The sequence below is a fragment of the Strongylocentrotus purpuratus genome, unplaced genomic scaffold, assembly GCF_000002235.5.
Source record: "Strongylocentrotus purpuratus isolate Spur 01 unplaced genomic scaffold, Spur_5.0 spur5_scaffold_13, whole genome shotgun sequence".
NCBI classification, from domain to species: Eukaryota; Metazoa; Echinodermata; class Echinoidea; order Camarodonta; family Strongylocentrotidae; genus Strongylocentrotus; species Strongylocentrotus purpuratus.
In genome coordinates this window covers 886603-909524 of record NW_022145598.1, presented here as the reverse complement: position 1 = coordinate 909524, position 22922 = coordinate 886603, and the positions used below count along the sequence as shown (strand labels likewise).

The window sequence follows — 22922 nt, the reverse complement described above, 5'->3', positions numbered from 1 at the left end:
TCTCACAATGTAACGAAATTACCGTAGATCACGAAGGCTATTGCAGCTTTTTCAAAATTGATGACAAAATTCACTTAAAGGTAATACAAAGTTTTGGGAAATTTGAAAATTGGGTGGATAGTGAATCTTTACAATTTTGATATATTTGGATTCCCCTGTGGATGTATTATTAGCACTAAAAATATTAGCCCCTAAAACACTTCTGTTTTCGAGAAAAATTGAATATAACAATTTACCGGTGCTCCCGGTAAATTTTGATAAATTTCAAATAGCGCCTATATGGCCGTACAATGGTAGCTGCGACCATGAAAATCTCAGAATATGTAGTTGTGATATATAATTTCCAAACGGGAATAGGTAATAGGTCGATTTTAGTCAATAAATATTGTTTCATAGCTAAATTAATATCTTGACCTTGAGAGGGAACTATACAACATAAAGAGTTTATTATTTATAATTTCATAACTTTAGACCCGATTTCAACCGCGACAACGGTCAATGAATATTGTAGGAACGCATATGCTTCCAATATGTTAATTTAAACCAAATTCATGACCCCATACCAAAACTTTGTAATACCTTTAATCTACTCATATTTCAATCAATTACTCACCCATTCTCAATGAACTAACTCTTCTCAGTTTGTGCGAGTGTATAGTAGCGTCGTGCATAAATCTGCATAATTAAAGTGACGCAATGAGGTCAAATATATTATCCGGTTTCTTAAACGATACTATCGATAAAATACATATTCATGAGGCACTTATCCAATCAAAAAGCCGCCTCGGTGGCTTATTTTGTCTTCAAATGATCCAAAAGAGGCGGAGCCTATCCCATTCATTTGCATGGTTTCCGCGCGTGCTGCTTTCCGTCTAGTAATTATATTTAAACGTCTTTGGCACCAATCTAAATAAACCTCGCGTGCACTGCTTTTACCACTAACGCACGCTGGGCCGTGCGTTATTTGTATAATACATATTGTTCAGTGAGGAATACGTGACCATTAAACATGATATATATCCTAAATCCAGTTGACAGCTTACATGAGATCAGGGACGAAGGCAATTTGCCTTTATGAAAGTACTTTAGTAATCTGGGAGTTTTAGATTTGCGGGGAGATTATTTCAGTGAATAGCCCCTTTGTACGTTTACAATAATCTGTTCTGGGTTTTGTCAACAATAGGTTTCTATGAGACCTAATTGAATAGTTGTATTGAAAATACTGGAAGCAGACTTTTAAATGCGGAGGACCAAGGTCATGTAAAGCCTTCAACTATATTATTCAAATGATAGCAATGTCTAGTGTCAAAGATTACCAGCCTAAGCAAGCATATATTTCCCTGATTGGCACATGACTGTAGGGACTTATTACAAGTATAGTTCAACATGCTTTGTTAAACAAAGGTTGTTCCATATATGATATCACCATAGTCGAAAAAGGAAGAAAAATTGCATTTTTTGTTTTCTGTGCGTCTAACTCTATGCAGCTACTCATTATGTACTGGCCTTGTACCGCCATCTTGTTTACACTACTTGTATGTTGCAATAAACAAGTATGTACAATTAACATTACGAGTAAATTTAGTTATTACTATCCAATATTAACTGGAAAGTTGCTTCACCATCACAAGTATTTAAAGGAACCGATTTTATATTGATATTTTAGTGTGTTGTGACCTAAATCGGTCCAGTCCTTGTGAAACGTAACCAGCATTATTCGATTTTTTGAATTTTATACATTTTAGAGAACTTCTCGATGGCCGGATACATGTCTTTCTCCAAGCCAAGAGTTGAGAAGAAAGACGGAGGAGTAGCAGCCTACATCAAGCATCGCTTCAAACCACGGACCCTCCTGATCGACGTACTTGATGGGCTGAAAGTCATCGGGATTCACCTGCAACCACCGTGATTACCTAGGAGAATCTCGAGCATCATAGTTTGTGTCGTATACTACCCTCCTAAGCACCCAACTTCCGATATTATATATATATATATATATATATATATATATATATATATATATATATATATTGATCATATAGTTTCCACTTTTGATCATTTATAGATACAATATCAAGAATCACGATTCACTGTAGGAGGCGATTTTAATGATCCTGATGTGAACCAAATCTTAGAAAATGATGCCTTTTGTCAAGTTTTTAGATAGATAGATAAATTATAGTTTTTTGCATCTTTCGTGTATGGCAGTTTCACTTCTAAATTGCAAATGAGTTACACAAATTATAAATACATTGTTAAACACTTTCATAACATTTAGCTAAAAATTAATCAAACGTGTCATGTTGCAATTGCCTAAATGCCATAAACTATCAAAAAAAGTCAATGAACATAATTTACTCGGTGGACTTGTGTTGGGGATTGTAACAACAATTGCATGCTTCCAAACATCAGAAACCTTTCCGCAGTTAAAGGAAGTGTTGATTATGCGAGTCAATGGCTCTGCAAGTTCCACGGAAAACTGGCGAATGAGCCGTGCAGAGTTGCCATCTGGGCCACTTGAATTAAAACTTTTAATTTGAGTAAGAGCTCTGTTAACTTGCCACGGTTGGACTACTGGAAGACTTCGCGATGAAGGCAAGTATGATGGTGGAGCTGCGATATAAAGTTGTTGCAGATCTGGGACCCGTTTCACAAAGTCTTTCTTCAATGACAAATGACAAAAGTCAGTGACAAATCTGCTGATAACCAATCAGAAGCAAGGATTTCTGTAGCTTATAACACAAATTGTCAATTGTCACTGATGACATATTTTGTGAAACGCCCCTCAAAAGAGACAGATACAAATTGATCATTAATGGTATTAGAGATTATGCCACCCTCCTGAGGGCTCACACCTGCAACTGGGATGTTATAAGGTGGAGTTCTGTCCCCACTCCTGTATACCACCTTCATTGATGGTTTCATAAAACTCCCGCGAAGCTAGAAACTAGGATACAACCTGTTAGGTCTGCCCCGGTCTTCTTGTACTAGCATACAATGTAGCTCTCATCAGCTCATCTCCTAGCGAACTGCAATGTATGCTAGATGCAACTGATAGCTATACAAAAGAATGGAGATACAGAATTAATCCATCTAAAAGCTGTATCATCGTATTCAACAAAGGCAAGCATGCTGCCCAACAACCTACTTGGCATCTTGAAGAGGATCCAGAGCAGACTGCCCCCAATGCATTCTCACCTTGGCATCACAAAATCTAGCATAAGGAGAGACCCAACAGTGGACATGATCTCTAAAGGGCTGAAAACATTCTCTGCCCTACTGGAGCTGGGGCATACACTGGAGGACTACTTCCACGGCTTAGTGATAGTAATGCCTTATAGAAAGTCTACAGCGTTCCTCGCATGCTGTAAGGAGCAGTTGTCACAAAACTCACCAATTAAGGGGATGTCTAACAGACTCAACCAGGCACAGCAGCAACTTTTCACACACATTCTTGGCCTCCAAACATCGACGGCTGACGAATTTGTATACCTCCTGACCGGACTCATACCTCTGAGTGCAATAATGGACCTTGAGAAGCTCCTTCTGATAGGACAACTGTTTAATCTCTCCCATCATCGCTTGGAGTATAGAACATTAATTTTTTTCTTCATGCTCTATTCAAGCAAACCACTTCCTTCAAAGCCTGGCAAACCATGATGGTTTGCCAGGCTTTGAACCATCGTCAGTAAATACGAACTGGCAGATCTCCACTCACTCACACTGCTACCAATCCCATACAGATATTGGAAGAACTTAGTAAAAGCAGCAGTGGAAGAAGTAGTTAATAACAACAACACACTTGAGGCAATCCAAGTGAAAACAACTCTTTCTCTTTGGAAAGATGTGAAGATCCCAAACCTCAACCGCCTGTATCCTCGACGCAGCAGCTAACAATTCCCCCGACAAGGTGTGATTATCAGGGCACAACTCTTGTGCCAAACATATCCTGTTGAGACAAAACTAGTTAGAATAAAAAGGGCCACAATAACTACGCGCCAGCTTTGTCATAAAGAAGAGGAAGACACAGTTCACTTTGTGGCGTCATGATCACCCCTGATCTACACAACTGGAGATGCAAAGACAAGACCGTAACAAGCTGAGAACTATTAACCTGCCAGGAGAATTTCGTTTCCCTCTACGACTCAACCAAGGGCGAAGCATTCACGAAAGTCACACAGTTACCCAGCTCCCTTCTCCTCCCTTCTCAAATATGTGATGAACTGATTACTGCAACACTGATTTGTATCTACAAGATTCATGTAACCGTATTTCATCTCTTTCTTCTCAATAATTATTAATTGGCCTTCCTATGGACTTATCTACATGCAACATCATGTTGCTGATCTCTGACAAAAGTGGAGGAAGAACAATAATAATAATAATAAGAAGAAGAAGAAGAAGAAGAAGAAGAAGATAGCGTTTGTTTTCCACTGTGTTAGTCAATAGAGAGTCTGTTGGGCCTGGGTTAGGCTCGACATCACCACAACAAATGATGGGTATACTAAAGGTAGCACTTGTGAGTTATAATAGTACTGTACAGGTGCCTTTTAGTAGTGTCTTACACGAATCTGTTTCTGAGTTTTTGCAATCGGTCTGACATAAAAACGTTCACGCATAACAACACCTATACACATTGTAAGAAGGAGGAGCACACAAACTGTGTGCAGATTTATCTTCGCTACTTGGTATTGTTCAGTCAAAATCGTCCCTTGTTCGCTTGGGTCGTAAAAAGTACACGATCAGAGCAATAATAATAATAATAATAATAATACACAATATTTATAAGGCGCTTAATACTAGTGTCTCTAAGCGCACCATATTCTGATTAAACAATTATTTACCAAAACTTATAATAAACACACAACTTAATACAGCAATACAGGAACATGTCTACGTATGAGTTCATGTACATACCCTAGGTTAACAGCAAATTCAGACAATTTGACCTCCAAAATACACCTTAATATCAGTTATTATCACTCATAAAACGATTCCACCGAGGTCACTGAGGCAATTCACAAAAGATCACAGGCAAATATGACAGCAATCATTTAACTTTTCGGTAAAAAAATCACGAAATTTGCCTAGAGACTCCAAAACGATGTGGCTGCCGATGAAGCGCTTACTGTTAATAAACCAACAAGAGGTCAAAATTCATTGGATACAATTAAATAAAAATTTATATTACACATATAAACCGGTTGAGATCCTAGCACCGTTAGGGGTGAGTGATCACAATGGCATCTTATGGCGCCCTTATGGCGCCCTCGTCCGTCAACCTGGCAAGTTGACTAACGAGACGCGGACAAAAAAGTGCGCCCTCTATAGTGGAATCCGAGCGTTTGGCAGTTCGATTACCCATCACACGTGGGAAGATTTATATCAAATCTCTGACCCTTCGGATATGTGTAATTTATTTTATAGTCTTAAGCGAGAACATTTTGATCGGTCCTTATCTACTTAGGCTGTCAAAGTTCATGAATGTGATAAACCTTGGATATCTCTGAAGATAAAGAGCTGTAGAAATATTTTTAGAGAAAAAGTTATAAATGCAATAATATTGGCTAAGGACTCATTTTATGATAAAAAAGTCATACACTTAAAATAAATAATCATGCTGATTGATATCGTCATATCAAACTCATTACTCAAGGACCTCAAGATCAAGATCAGGTATTGCTGCTGATCAGTCTGAGCATTTTAAGGAAACAGCTGATTGCATTATTTTTTTTATCTTTGGAAGCAGATCCCCCGAAACTTGATAAAACAAAGTTTCCAGCATAGTTATCTTCACTTGTGGATTGCCTAATTATAGAAGCGAAAGACGTGTATGATTTTGACAAAAACCAACTATTTTAGGGGACTTAATTACCAGTTCAAATATTACGTGAATTTGCTCATGAGTTATCTTATCCATTGTGTTATATTTTTGATTTTGCATTTAAACAAGGATTTTTTTTCACAAGTATGAAAGTATGCTGAGATAATACCAGTACCCAAATCATATCCACTAACTCTTCTTGAATTACAACCCATAGCCCTATCTTCTTACTTTTGCTAAAATAGCTGAAACTTCATTACTAAGTGGTGCGGGAGGATATTGGTAATGTGATTGATAAATACCAGTATGGAAATCGTCGTGGCCTTTCAACTTGCCATTATTAATTGGAATGTTACATAATTTATAAAAAAAAAAATACAGATACATAAAAGAAAATTTCAACCATAGTTTTAAACGATTTTTCTGAAGCGTTTTATAGTAGAGAAGCCGGACTTGTACACAAATATCAAAATTGAATCAGAATTATTGTTATTAGAAAATTGGTCTTTACCCAATAATATGAAACTTAACCAACTAAATGCATTGTTATGACGGTCTCTCTTGTGGCAAATCAAACTCACCAACTATCGTATATTGATGGGAACCTTTTAAATGAAGAAAATGTAATCAAAGTTTTTTGAGTTTATATTCAATGTGATTTAAATTGGGATACTAAAGTGAGGGAATAAAGAAGTGCAATAGGCAGTTATATTTGTTACGTACCTTGAAAGTAAACAGTTGAAGAGAAACTATTGCTCAGCTTGCAGCTCAAGTTCAATTGAAATGGTAAACTGATGATCTGGCTAAACATCATTCGTGGAGTTGTTGAGCAGAATCAAAGCGCAGACTCATTACGCAGGGATATTCCATTTTCTTCTTTCCTAGGAGGAGGCCATGTATGGCGATTTTGTTTTAATGGAGCAATCCAGGGAGATAAATTTTGAGGGATTAATGACAGATTTGACCTTGTGGAGAGCAAAATTAGGCCATTGGGTCACGTAACCAATAAATGTAAATCGTTTTTTTTTTAAGAACTTATCCCTGGACCGTGACCAAAGTTTAATATACAACTATACAAGTGGTGGGCAAAGAGATGTTAGAATTTTTCTTCTTTTATTCTTCCCTTCCCCTTATCCCTGGACAACGTATATCTTATGAATATGAATCTTACTACTTCGAACAAAATTAATCTGAAGGTCAGCTAAGACTTCTAAGCTTTGCTGTGTAACTCAATTCAATAGTTCCCCTCATATTGACCAATAATATATCACAAACTGTTTCTTACACGTTACAACTTGATCAAAAGCATTAATCTGATTTGATACGATTGATGACCGTTATTCAAATCTTTCAACTTTGCGAAGGTTACACAAACCAATATCTTTGACCATCATTAATGATTGACTTTGTTTGATAGGAGGGAGAGCAAAACACTTTGCTATGCCTAATACAAGTTGTGTCTGTTTGGTTCCAGCGAGATTCTTCCATCGTGATTGTGGCGTCATGATGAAATAATGGGCTTTCAAAAGATGTTTATTTCTAATGATGAACAATTTCATTTGCCTTTCTTTCTTTAAAAAAAATCATAATAAATCAAATGTAGCAGCCATTCGTTTATTTTGGACAACTGGGTTTCTAACACATTTCTTACTTTAGACTGTCTAAAATTGGTGTTGCGTGATCATGGTCTTTCCAAAGATGTATAAATTATCGGGAAAATGTGAATTGTTAAGTAATTTACCAATAAACTTGGGTTTCTCTTTTTAGGGACAGTCTGTATAGATCACCCAGTCAGGTAAAAAAAGCAACTTTTTTTTTCAAATGAATCTCTTGAGATTAATAAAGCTATATAAAAAAAAAATACATTTCAGGTACAATTTCTTTGAACAATATACAGATTAGTGTATCAATATATATATATACAGTTAAGAACTACATTATTCATACCCCTTTCGAATTTTATGTTTTTGTGTTTTTCTTAACTCAAGAATGAAAGTTTGAATACTTTTAGATGTAAACATGGTAATGTTATGCATAATTTTGTTGTTATCTGTATATTTTATATATGTTTATGAGAACCAGATAGAGATAGTTGCCCCTTGTATCATATTTATCTTATCCTGGTAACGATTCAAGTATATAGGCCCCTATTAAGTAAAGAAACAAATTGTAGGCTGTAAACGATATAAAGCAAACAATACTCCCTCTTGGTTATGTACTGAAAAAGTTGACAAGCTTGGTTTGTGTTACCGTGTCAAGGTCACTTGAATACTTTTGAAAATAATTACATAACTTAACTAAATATTACTTTGTACTCGAAACCTTTAACCTGAAATTAGTAGTTCAAGGGGTGTGATAAATTTATATGGGGTAGGCTCAGCGCCTAATCAAACTATGCAATTTCATAAAATCCAAATAAAGGATATATATTTCGAATTAAGACATGACACTACGTATATCAACATTGACCTCCAAAGTATGGGTAAGCCTGTAATGAGAACTGATGTAGAGGGTCGTTGTCGTGCTGGATGAAAAAGAAAGGTCCTGATTCAGACGGTTCGTCTTCCAGCACGACAAAGACTCTAAACATTCCCCAAGGCTGTGTAAACTACGTGGAGAAAAAATATTAAGAAAGGGGTCCTGAAAACCATGAATTGGCCTTCCAAACTATAGTCTGCAGATCTATTTCAGAACTTATTCTAATGATAAATAAAGTGTTGGTGATTTTGATATATCAGTTACCATTACAGGTGTACTCAATGTTGGGTAGGGCAGAGTATATTTGTATATGTATAATGTTCATTTTGATTTGTATTTTTGTTCAGCATATGAATATTTGAATACATTATAAAGAAACGAAGGTAACATTTTGTAATCGCTACGAGCCTCCTAAGATATCCGTTGATCGATCCGAGGCTCTGTTTCTAAAACCCCGAGAGCAACGCACCCATATCGTCAATTGATTGTTTACTCGGTCGCAGTACGCTTCGCGCACAAGTTTGCCTCGACCCCTCCCCTTTTCAAAAATCCTGGATCCACCTCTGCATAGGTGGCTGATTTGTTATAATTACAAACGCCGTATTATGTTGTGAATATAGCATGCTTCGTCGATAAATATTATTATAAGAGTCGTGTATTCGTATGTTTCATGAGAGAAATTGTTAATAGTTAAATCCCTGCCATCATTACTATTCCCTTCTTTTCAAAATCCGGATCTGTTTCTTTTTTCATTATATGTCACTCAATATCTCTAGAACTTTGTTTCATGGCAGATGAAGGGTTTTCATTCCTTTGACGATACTATATTTTCGGCGTATATACTATCTAGTTTTCGAGAGACTGACAGTCCTCTGAGCCGTGGTCACGCACGAAATATATATTGACACATTGCTACAGATATATATATTTTTTGGTGATGTGGTAAAACTATTTAAGGAGATGAACATTGTAGCTTCTCTTTCATATGAAATAGGCATCTTTCAACAAATTAAAATATATTTCATGTATTTGTTGTTTAAACACGCATGATTATCAGGATATAGGTTTTCATGTCGGTTGCATTCAGTTTCGCATAATGTAGCCCTGCAAACATTTTGAGGAATCTGATCTAACGTAGCTATGAGAAGTGAAGAAAATAGGGAAACACACAGGCCCGAATTCACAAAGGAGGTTTATGTATGTCATATGACGCGTTTTGACGCGTTTTTTTTTACAAACCTGGTTTGTAAAAACGCGTCGAAACGCGTCATATGACGCACGAAAACCAAGGTTTGTCGACAAACCTCCTTTGTGAATTCGGGCCACAAGGTCTTCATCGAGCCTACCCTGTTAACAGACAACCCTTTCCCCGTTTTGTTGCAAACTTTGGTCCTGCATCAAGCCTTCCCCTGAGCCCCAAACACACGGTCAGTGTAAATTTCTTGCAGAGCAACTGCAACCAATCGGATATTCCCCCGAAGCTCTATACCGTTACTGAGCCTAAATGTGAAACGCCATCTCATGACCATATCGATGCATCAATGAACATATAACAGGTTCACAATGCTTGTTTTATATTCACTTGCTCCCCTATGAAGGTTATATAACGAGTGAGTAGTTTCTTCTCAAAAAATTATGAAGTAATTAGTTGAAATTGTATCTCTGCAACTTTAACAAGACAATGAAGCATATTAGTATAGCTGCTACATTACAGGTATACAATAACATTGGTGTCAGGCGCAATTCATCTCTTCCCAGTTTCAAAATGATCGCAACTTCTTTCGACAGATCAACTCAGCGTCGCATAGTGGGCCAGGAAGGAACCAAAGTGCGCCCAATGTCGTTTTTGGTGATTTCTTTTTCTTGCCCAGTCGAAAGATAAACACACTTTTCGGGGCAATGTGGCAAGGAAAATCGCCTAAAACATGAAAACAGCCAGAAGATGGCAGCTTAATCTGGTATCAAATTAAAGCTTAGGCCTGGCTGGAATGCTCCCCAGGGAGTGGAGAATGTGCATACATTGTGTGCGGGTAAGCCTGAATCCTATGACCGGGGTAATAAAATATATATCTGTAAAGCGCTTTGAGAGGGCCTTCGGTCGTGAAAAGCGCTATATAAGAACTAGCTATTATTATTATTATTATTATTATTATAAGAGAAAATGGTGGTTATAACATTTAAGTAAAAATTTCCCTGGAAATCTAAACATTTCTTCTGAATCTACAAAAACATAGATAACTAGTCCATTTCTAGTGAAATACCTCATGACACTGGCGTACTGGTTGGGGGGGAGGGGGGGCTAGCGCCCCCCATAAAATTGAACCATGTCTTATTTTCAATTCCGTGATGTATAAATGTTCGTTATATCACATTATTTTCAACAAAATGAGCGTTACTCCATTTCTATTGCAAACTGACACATTCCCAAATAGCCAGAAAGAGCATATGTTATAGTCACTAATGTGCCGTGGCCACTAATAGTAACACTAGTGAAAAAATCCTTTCCAGAAGCAACTGTGACAAGCACTGCCGGGCGATCCATACTTACACCATGTAACACTGCACATGTACCGTTTAGGGGCCAAGTGGGGAAATTGAATTCAGACAAGATTAAGAGCAGAGAACGGGAGAATGATTCGTCTTCTTTCTCTTATAATTTAATGAAACGGCAAAGCTTCCGCGCTTCGGGAGGGGGGGGGGGCAACTGAAGTCAGACTAGGATTAAGAGCCGAGAACAGTACAACGAATCGTCTTCTTTCTCTAAGAATTTAACGAAACGTGAAAGCTTCCGCGCTTTGCGCGTGATGGGCGAAAATGAATTCAGACAAGGATTAAGAGTAATAATTTATTGAATCGTCAAAGCTTCCGCGCTTCGCTTCGCTTCTATTTGCCCATGCCTTGAGCCATAATGCATGGCCGTCCAGAGGATTTTGTTTATGTTGGGGACCGGGGTAAAATACAATAAATTATTGAAAATTTATTGCATTTTCTTTGTTTTCTTTTATTTATGGAAACTGCCCCCTACCCTAGCCCCCGCTGCGTACAGTCATGGTTCAGTGACACAACAATGGCCTTCTAACTGTGAGGCTTCAGGATAAAAACCGTGTCGATGTGCTATATTAGTGCCCTTTTGTGGGGCATTAATCCTCATTACTGTCATTTATGACTTGAGGGCGTAGGTCCACTAGTTAATAAGCATAGTAGCATACACATGCTTTAGCATTCCCGCAAAACACACATTGGCAAATTATTATTCAATACAATCTGAGAATGTATACTATTATCTAGATCTATTATTTTTAAATAATTTTTTTTAATAATTCCATAAATTGGGGTAAAACTAAAATATTCCACCTTTATGATCGACAGTGTATGATTGATTGATTCGAATTTATTCATTGCTTTGGGGACGATTCACATTAACCTAAAATGTAATTAAAGTGTAATAATATAGTTCGGATAATTAAGGAATCGATCGGAACAGTTTTTCCCAATTGTTATCATTAATAATGGTCTGTTTCACTTACAGATTATCTTTAATTGTACATTTGAGCACCATTTTCTCTATTTAAATTGAACAATGTTACCCAGTCCCTTTAAAAAAAGATCTTACCACGCCCTATGTAACGCCTTTCCTCTCTCCCTAAAAGTGGATGATAAAGTTAAATTTGTTATGTGTATGTTTGTCCATTAAAAGAGAAACATAGTGACAAAAACAAACAAATAAACAAGTAAACGAAAAGAAAGTGAACGATATATAATAAATAAATAAATGAATAGATTTCTTACAATGAAAACCACAATGATTCCCATATTTTCATATTATATTTTTGAAGGATTAAAAGATAAATTCATACACCTATCAATGCTTCATATTAACGATTGCTCAATGGTAAGATGTTATGATAATTATAGATTATTAGTACAAATTTAAAAACAGATATGAGAGAAAGAAAGAGAGAGAGACAGAGAGAGAGAGAGAGAGAGAGATACAGAGAGAGAGCGAGAGAAAGAGAGGGATAGTCAGAGAAACAGGGACGAGAGAGAGGAGATGGAGAGAGAGCGAGAGAAAGAGAGGGATAGAGAGAGAGAAACAGGGACGAGAGAGAGAAAGAGATAGAGAGAGAGAGCGAAAGAAAGAGAGAGAGAGAGAGAGAGAGAGAGAGAGGGAGAGAGAGGGTGGTGGTGGTGGGGAGAGGTGAAGATTTTTATTCTACTGACACTGACAATATAATTCCCTATATTTCGCTTATCTCATCTCCCGATTTACAACTAACAATGGGAAATTATTGACATTTCTCGGTACTCCAACTGCCTGTTATTACCTAATTGTATTCCGGTTACGTGTCAAAATCTTTTCCGGGTCCGGTCTGCTTCATGTAGAAAGGAAATCTTCTTGTCATTACTATGCCAATGACTGTTGGGTTTCCAATGACCTCGACAGAAGAATATCCTTGTTAAATTATGTTATTTCTTTTCTTCCTACCACAAAGTAAGGAAATATGCATTCAAATCTCAAGAAATTAGATAGCTAGATTCATTCTACAAGAGATATATTATATAATGACAACTGTTTTGTCCTACTTCAATGAATAAATGTTTTAATTTGTGTATGCATGTACGACTGACTTCTAATTATATTTCCATTTTTTTTATAGTATGGAGATATACATGTAATTCAACTGATTTTTTCATCATATAAAGTCAAGTTCAAACTTCACAACTCAAGCTCTTTATACAATTTAATCTTTCGCATCTATTTAAGGTGAAATTATACTCGAGGAATCTAAGTACAATATATTATCTTCACAGTGTTGTATATCGAAAGGGATGAAGTCACATTATGCTTCAAGTAATCTATCCTACCCGTATAACCAAATACAGGTGAAATGATATTGTTGTTTTGGGTTGTTGTTTTTTACCTTGTAAGCTGGGATTCCCTATTTTGGAACGTAAAAATATTTTTCCTTTCCTCTTCATATCTGTTTTTTCAATATAATAAATTCTTTTCCTGTATCTTACATCCGTTTCGTCTTTCCTGTGATGAACTTTGTTTACATTGCTCAGTTTTACACATATAAAAAACATTTTCATTTCATTTCGTCTAAATTTGTCTGCTATCAAAATGTAGAATATCCATTGTGTTATCTATTCCAGATTAAACCGGAACATCCTCTTATGACTTACTAAGAATTTGGTCATAGTATCATAACTTTATCAGAAATTATGTTTGTTCTAGCAAATTAACCTTTGATCAAAACGCATCAATAAATTTCAATGCTCTATTCATAATGCACGTACCTAAATAGAATAATTCTAGTACTTCTGCATAGCCACAGAAACAAAAAAGTACTGGTTAAAAATGAGGCCAGCGTGTGAACAAGGCAAGGTAATACGTATATTATTAAATACCTCAGTCACACTGCCCTCCAAACCTACTGATTTATTGGCCATTGAAGTAATGTAACTTGTGTTCTCGGTATGGTGTCGGTCTTCTTGGTGTGACTGTGGGGTCACGCCGACTCTATACCGACTCTATACCGACTCCATACCGACCTTAACCGACCTACTTTTATCGTTTCAACAGTCGAGGTACACTGTAATTGTAATATCCCATCCACACTAATATAAGACTAACACCAAACAACAGACACCTGCGGACCGATCAAACATGTACAAAGTGAGAAACGTGAAGAATGTTCATATTTCTTATCCTTATGTAAAATAATACGACACGAGTACCTTCAAATGGAGAGAACTGGCCTTGCAATACTAATATTTTACTTTCTCATATTACACTGATAGAACGATGTGGAGTCTCTTTGGCGGTGTGCCTGTGCTATAGCGTTCCGTTCTGTCTGGTGTCCTACTCGTCAGTGTGCCTGAGCTATAGCGTTCCGTTCTGTCTGGTGTCCCACTCGTCAGTGTGCCTGGGATATAGCGTTCCGTTCTGTCTGGTATCCTACTCGTCAGTGTGCCTGGGGTATAGCGTTCCGTTCTGTACTACTCGTCAGTGTGCCTGTGCTATAGCGTTCCGTTCTGTCTGATGTCCTACTCGTCAGTGTGCCTGTGCTATAGCGTTCCGTTCTATCCGGTATCCTACTCGTCGGTGTGCCCGGGCCGCACAGCGCCGCATACCTCGTGTTTATTCTTCTGATTGAGGTGCTGATTTCGTAACGTTTCGAGCGTGAAAAGGTACAAAGTCCGATTTTAAATCCCCCTGTCATGCTATATAGGCTTAGACTGGGAAATGATTTGTATACTGCCACTCATAAGGATATATACTACCAAGATCCATTTGACTGATGCAACTAGCTTCAGAATATTACATTCTACTATGATCTGGAGCAAGGGCTGATCAATTCTGACTTTAAAACAACTGAGGCCTTTATCGCCCTCCATCGCTTCATAATGGTTATAATACTACACAGATGACTGTACTTATCTTCCGTAGCAGCACATGCATATATTATACGGTGAGTTATGTATTGTTTGTTAGTACTATTTTGATAACCCGTATATTTTCATGTATAGACACTTACAGAACTTTGACCGTTTTCAAGCCATGGGTTCGGATGAGGTTCATCCAATGACCGGGGTAATAATATAATTGGAAAGCGCTTTAGAGTCATTTGTGATAAGCGCTATATAAAATCTATATATTATTATTATTATTATTTGTTTGTAACTACCCCTGTCTTCATGTAATTAAGTCTTTATTTATTCGTTAATACCATACATATACATGTATCTATCTATTTTAACTTTTTAAAATATCTTCCTTTTATTGAATTCATGTTGTGATTTTCTTGGCATTTCCGCTTCTGTGCACGTTTTCTGATCTTCTTGGTCTACTTACCCCCCCCCCCCCATATCCAACGTTAAAAAACACGTTAGAAATAGGCACCATGTCACCTTTTATACCATTAACTGAGGTGGTGGCTCAACATTCAGAGGAGGAAGTAAAATATAGTTTTCAGAAATAAATAAGGGAAAAAAATACAAACATGCTTGGCATGCCAGGGTATATTCCGCTCTTTGAGATGCCTTGAAATTCTAGAGCGCCATAATCATGCTAAAGTCGGGGTAATAGTTACTGTGAGCACCACGAGTGGCCATTGTGAAAGACATGAACGCTGTACAAGAATCCACCATTGCTAACTAGTAATATTTGTAAAAAATAATGCTGCATTCTTGGAAGAGTTAAAGGTAAAGACCAGTATTGGAAACGCCCCAATTTCAAAAAATGAAATGGAAGCTCTCATTACCAACCATGTGAAAGAATATGTTTTGAATAATACATGATGATAAAAAATTTACCGGGAAACCGCCTACTAATTCATATATTTGGTAAATTTGTTTCTCTCATGGTCTGTGAGAGATTTAGGGTAGTCCCATATACATCTTTCTGTGTATAGTGCTTGTAACTTTACGAAGAATGGGCCAAATTTCTTATCATTTTGATGATTCCAGAACCTTGCAGATGCTAGATGCTAGATGATCAACCTTTTCTGATCGATTCCACAACGTTTCTTTCACAATGCAATCGCATGACCATAACTGGTCTTTACCTTTAAGAATTTTATTTTTTCTTATCCCCATGTAAAAGAATAAGAAGCGAGTAAATTCAAGTGAAGAGGACTGGCCTTGTAATACTTAAATATTTCACTGATAGTTCAAAGAAGACTTTTTGAATTATTTGTATTCGCCAAGCTTCCAACATACAGCAACATACAAGAATAACAGATCAAACTTAAGTCAGCTTGAACAGGATGACCAACGAAAGCTCGAGAGCTTATTTTCAGTAGGGTCTCCTATATACAAACATGTACAAAGTGAATAAGTTAGAATAGTAATATTTACAGACAGATAAGAAGAAGAAAAAGAAAAAACTTAGTAAAGATAATAATAATAACAACATTAAACTGATGATAGAAATTTTAATTAGAACAAGAAGAAAAAGAAGAAGGAGAAGAAGAAAAAGAGGAGGAGGAGGAAAAAGGGGAAATAATGATGAATTCGTAGAAATTATAATACGTACAAAAAAAATAAGTATAAACAAAATGAACAAGTATGAACCGGCAGAAGAATACAAATTTCAATCATATAACATGTCATTTGCTTCTCTTCTCTGACTCTCAAGTTTCAAGTATTAGATATTCCTTTAATTTCCTCTTAAAGTGAGCATAGTTTTCTATTTCCTTTACACCATTGGGAAGGGAATTCCAATGTTTTATGGTATTGTAATCAAACGAATTTCCAATACTACCTACTCTTTGTGGTAAGTTAAAGTTGAATCGTCTATTTCTTGTATTATAATCATGTAAGTCAGTAACAAGATCGATGTTCGATCAAATATAATGATTCGACCTAGTATGATATATGTTATGCACGTGATGCAATAGGTCTACGAGTTGTTTTGATCTTTGGTTGACTTCAAGAAAACTAACTTTAGAAAGTTAGCTGTAGCCAACATGAGTTCTTGGACCAGAACAGTTGATGAATCTCACCATTTTGTTTTGTATCGTTTTCAACTTCTTTTGATCTGACTCTTTTATGTTATTGTACCATGCAGGGTTAGCATAGTCAAATAAACATTGAATAAGAGCAAAACAGAGTATATGACATGCTTTTAAATCCATACAACTTTGATATCTGTGCAAAAATTTCAGACGAGAATTTGTATTTTTTACAACTGATTCTACTAAAGATGAAAATGAAATTGCTAGCCAACTCAATGCCTAAATAGTTTACAGATTTAACCTCGGACAAAATTTTGCAATCTCGTACATGTATTTTCCCATGTATCTAAAATTCGATGAACCGCTATTTTTCACTGTTTGTAATATTCAGCTAGTCCAATATTTAGGGTGATAGATAAATCGTATAACATAACATTCTAAACTGATTACATAGTGAATCATTTATAATACGTATCAATTAGTTGATATCACAATGCCATTGCATGACATGTGCAAAACAACCTCTGTCATGTCTACATTATATGAATGTATATATATATATATATAGAGAGAGAGAGAGAGAGAGAGAGAAAGAGAGAGAGAGAGAGAGAGAGAGAGAGAGATTAAAAGAGAGAGCCCTATCTGATATAGTAAAAACATATCATTATCATTGTACAATTATTCAACATATCCTGCCATAATAACCCGGATGACATTTCAGATCGTATACTATATATTCAAGGCAAGAAGGCAGCCCCGAAACAAAAGAAAATTAAATTTGTGAGAATTTATTTACTTTTTTTATTCTGCTTTTCTAGCGATTGTTATACCTTAATACGTCACTAAACGTACATAATCTTGTTTTTATTTTTGCCTGGTGCCTATCTGTGCATTGTATGCACGAGCAATTTCAAAAGGAAGGACTCTTTATTGTATCGTTGCGTTGGCCCATAACAAATAATAAAAGAACCTTTTATTGTGTGTTTGTGCTGGTGGGTTTAAGTGCCGTTGTGATCATACGAGGCAAATGCTACTGCTTCAGTCAGGAGTGATTAAAACAGCTATATATATATATATATATATATATATATATATATATATGCCTATCCATTCCAATCCAATCCAAACTACATGTACTTTCATTGGGCATGTTTGTTTTATGATGATTGTTTTTTAATACCTGCCTTCTATTAAAGAAGGAATGTGTATGCTTGTTAACAAGCAAACAGTGGACCAACGGCTTGGTAAAAAGTATTAGTGCCTTACCAAAGAACACTGAGTCATTGTGTCTCGTTTTTGGTGCGGCCCCTTTCCTTGCAGTTACAAAGCCCGTATGAATATGGAGAGAAAATCCATTAGCTGTAGCAGAGAACACCAACATGGTCATATATTTTCGAACGCCATGTTTTGATATGAAAGTGCAACATAATTTAAAAGACATAGAAAAACATTTACAGACGATGATCAATATCATATTTCCAGGGGTTTGTTTTATTATCATAAGAACAAAATTCCCTTTTACACATAATAACAGTCTATGACTTCTCACTTTTTTTTGGATAAGGCATGTTGGATTTGTGAGCACGTACCCGGAGTCTAATGGAGAAAGAAAAACATTAGACCATCAGAAAAAGTATTTACAAACAAAATTAATGGAATATTTAATGTAATCTCCTTGACTACGAATAATAACAATCGCACTGTAACGCTCTAATAAGCAATGTTTAGACAAAATACGGTAACTGCAATTAATGTGTTGTTGTTGTTGTTGTTGTTGTTTGTGTATTTTCAAAGAAAATAAAGTAAAGTAAAGTAAGTAATATGCCAAACAAATTATCTCTCTGTGCCACAATGTATTTATAATGGATAGATACTAATGGTCTAAAGATTATTTAACTGTTTCTAGTAGGCCTACAGGATTATCATATACCGATGTCAAAGTGAGGCTAATCGAGCCTGCAAATAGGTATTTTTGCAAAGCCATTGTGTTGCACAAAGCATTCCTTCTGTCAATCGGTGCGTACTGTCTTGTGTAAATTTGCACGTGTGACAAATGAGCGACCAGGGGCGGATCTAGCTTTTTGCTAAGGGGGGGGGGGTTGACCAAAATAATGACGATGCAGAGCATCGTCCACGAGCCGCGAAGCGGCGAGCCGATTTTTTGGGGGGTGTTTATTTGAACCCCGTAAGTGATGTTTTCCTGGCATCTATTTACACAATGGAGACCATAAAAAGCAGTGCATGATAACGTCTTTTTAAATCAAGTAACAGTTTAATACACAGTTATATCCAGATTTATTATGTGTTTGGTTAAGTTACCAGATGAGTTGAATATCTTCTCACAATATTTGCACTTGAAAGGGTTTCTCTCCAGCGTGCGTTCTTCTTTCTTTCTTTTTTTCTTTCTTTTTTTCTTTTTTTTTTCCTTTTTTTTTTTGGGGGGGGGGTCGCCCAAGGGGGGGGGGGGTTTAAACCCCCTAAACCCCCCCCCCCCCCCCCGTAGATCCGCGCCTGGGCGACTGTGCGTAGAGGCGGAGAAAGCAACCAAAATATTGACCACAGTACAAGTCAGCTGTTATGTTTTTTTGTACTCTCATACCCCGAGAGGGGTCCAAAGAGTCAATAAAGTTTTACAAATAAATTCTACACAGGAAAGGAATGGACATTTATTGATGATATGAAGGAATGAATATTGATGATAGTAAAGAGTGAAGAGCCATTATAACAAAACAAAACATAAAGACAATAAAAACTTATCATTTACGAAAATAGCTATCATCATAGGATAATTGTGAGATGAGGAATAGCGTTATACTCTCTTGTTGTTATTGACAAAGCATCGTTACAATGACTATACGTATATCTAGACTTTAGTCCAACCAGACTTACATTTAAAAATTAAATTATTCATACTCTTACTAAGTTTTGTAGTTTTGTATTGTTGAGAATTTGGCACATCAAAGCTTACATCTAAAATTATGCAACCAGTCAACCTTTTATTCTTGGGTTACGAAAAAAAAAAAATCTAATTAACTAGGGTTATGAATAATTCAGTTCTTAACTGAACATGTACGTTGTCAATGAATACACGTATCGCATAACAAATGGTACAGTTATGTTAACGAGGGTACAGTGTTTTGATATTTAGAAATTTGCCCAATTTTGATTCTATTATGTCTATCCAATTATCGAACGCCAAACATTAAACGAATATTGTTTATTGGATTGCTAGGAGCTAGATTTGAAATAATAGAATGTGCTTCTTTCCTTAATGATAAACGCATTCGTCGCCCTCTCGTGCACGTACCACGCAAAACAAACAAAGTGGGAGTTAGGTCATGAAATTCACGTTAATAAAAAAAAGCGACGAAATTTCATTTGATAAACAAGTTTCGATGGAGTTATTACGCTTGAAATTATTTATTTGTTATAATTGTTATTGTTGTATTATTATTTAAGTTCGCCTTCTGTTTTCTCTTTCAGATTAATAAATAGGAGTGACTAATAGAGCCAAGATGGTGAATGTTAGTAAGTATAGAAATGTTGATTTCACCACGTTCTAGTTATTTCAGTTTCAGTTTTATTTCTCATTTCCAACAGAACAGTAATTATGACAGGAAATCAGATATACAATTCAACATTCAATAATATAATACATTTTGCATGGTTTAAAGTTGTGAAATAGAAAGTATACATAATTATCCGGTATAATAGGTTTTTTAATTCTTAAAAAAAGATAAACCTGTGGAAATGGAGGGGTCCAGTGAAAAGCAGAGCTTGTAAAATGTGGATCCCTCAAAAATAACGACAAACATAATTTGTGTAACATGTAAATATATCGACTTGAAAAAATATATTTACATAGATTGTCTGCATGTAACAACTTAGTGCTTCGTACATGACATTCTATTTACTTTGTTATATATCATTTTTCATGAATCTTTGAATCAATATAATTATAAAAAGTGGGTAAACATATTAATTTAACGACAGTGTTCCCATTCCTATGATTTAACGTTAGTATTACATTGTTTCAATCACTATCTCTTGTTATACCCAGTAATAACATGAGAGTGTATGGTGAAATGTACTATTTCCTCGTTTAGCCTTAATAGTAAGGCTATAAAAATAATAATATTTGCAAGTTCGACAACAAGCTAAAGCTATCTACTACTTTTGGATTTGAGATGAATTGATGAAAATACGCTATGCACATTTTAGAACTACTGAAACTCAGATTTGTATCATAAAACAAAATGAAAGTGGATTTTTTGTTGATGAACACGATGGGAGACCATTGTCTATATATTATGCTTTTATTGTTTTTGTTTCCTTTTGCTACTATTGCCTAATAAACTGATGTATTTCAAATAAATATCTTTCTTATCTACAGTATTTACTTCAAATATATAGGACTATAATCATAATCCAGAAATCTACTCTTTAATCATAGTTTTCTTTTTTGATGTCTGTCCTTTTATTATCTAACACGAAATAAAAATCACACTGTTTTCCTCAATTTTTCTCTCACCAAGGTGACTATCTGTGGGTTTTCATCATCCTCGGACTGCTGCTGATAGTATGCTGCTGTGCAACCTGGAGTAGAAAATTCCGAAACAATTCCAATGCAAATCAGACTGCTGAAACCGGTCCACCCGGAACGGGTCAAACCAATCCGAATCGTGCCCGAATACTTAACGTCGAAGCCACATATACGCTGCCGTCACCGGGTATCCGGCCCAGTGATTTTTCGCCTCCACCGCTTTACTTGGGCAGTGAACCTTCACCCTTTACTTTTGAAAATGAAATTGGTTCGGGACATGGACTGACCAATCATGGACAAGACAGCATTGAGCCTCCACCCTCATATGATGACGTCATCAAGGCGGATTTTAGGCACACGTCGCGTAGTAGAACAAGAGAGAACGTCGAAACGGAAGACACGAAATTATGAGTATGATTATGAAAGTATAGGTGTTGCAACGACGCATGTCATCGGACGAGGATACATAGGTTTTATATAAAATCACAAAAACTGTGCTATGTCAGCGGTTGAAAGGTCAACATTCAATAATTGGAGAATCGCGTTGAAAAGAGCCATACAAGCGTTTCGTCTCGCACTCATCAGAGTAAAACGCAAGAATAACAGAAAGCCGAAATCGAACAATATAAACGGAAACTGAAAGGAAAAAGGCGCGAATTCATTAATAATTTATACCCTTTTTAGTCTTTTCAAATATCATTCCGACATGATTTCGGCATAATACTCCATCACTGACATTTTATGCTCCGATCAGTCTATAGATAATCGGGTCTAGAACTATTGTGCATTGGTTTATTTCAATGACATGGTTCAATGGATCAAGGTGACTCCCATGGTGCTATATTATCATTGTCCTCAATTCTAACAATAACATTTGTGGAGTAGGACGAAATGATAGATCATATGCCAACTGTACCTTGGTAAAACGGCACACCGACCGCCTTTATTGGTAGAAAGCGATTCCAAGGAAGATGAAAGTTGGTCTAGCAGTTACGTCCTTGATACAGTCAGCTCTCTGTCTTCACCTACAATCTGGTTCTAATCGGACCCAGGTTCATAGCTGGGTCAGGTCTTCCGAATGGTGGCATCAAACGGTCATTCCCAGAAGAAAAATAATCATATATTTAATTGATGCACGTCTGTAACAAGCCCATTGCAAACACATCGGCATTTAGCTCTTTACAATAATTAGTTTAACTCGCATAATGTGTCATATTGCTCCGATTGTCTCATTTTCGCTCGCGTGAACATTGCCAGCACAAAACACTGACCTCTACCTCCTGGACGGATCGTCGCCCATTCCCATTCAATATACGTTACGTACCAAAAGGCTGTATTGTCTGACCGTTCATGAATATTCAGGTTTTTGCTGAACTCGGCAAAATGTTTGCTTTTACTCAATGGAAAAATTACGGTGGGGGTTGGATGAAATGGACATAATGAACATAGCAGAAGTGATAATTGATAATTCATGCTTCTTATCCTTCGTGTGCTTGACCTATAATCTTACAATCACTTGGCAGACTGAGTCCAAAGTTTGACTTGTTTCACATGTGTATTATAGGCAATGGCGAGCTTGCAACCTATTTTGAAAAATGGTGGGTGGGTGTTCACG

The 22922-nt window shown here is 36.4% G+C and overlaps 1 long non-coding RNA gene across 1 annotated transcript; it reads left to right on the top strand.

Moving 5' to 3' along the window:
* Window positions 1–14114: 14114 nt before the first annotated feature.
* Window positions 14115–21837, top strand: LOC105446139. Its single transcript, XR_973642.2, has 3 exons — window positions 14115–14778; window positions 20248–20292; window positions 21300–21837. It is a non-coding gene; the product is annotated as an uncharacterized LOC105446139 (long non-coding RNA).
* The last annotated feature ends 1085 nt before the right edge of the window (window positions 21838–22922 follow it).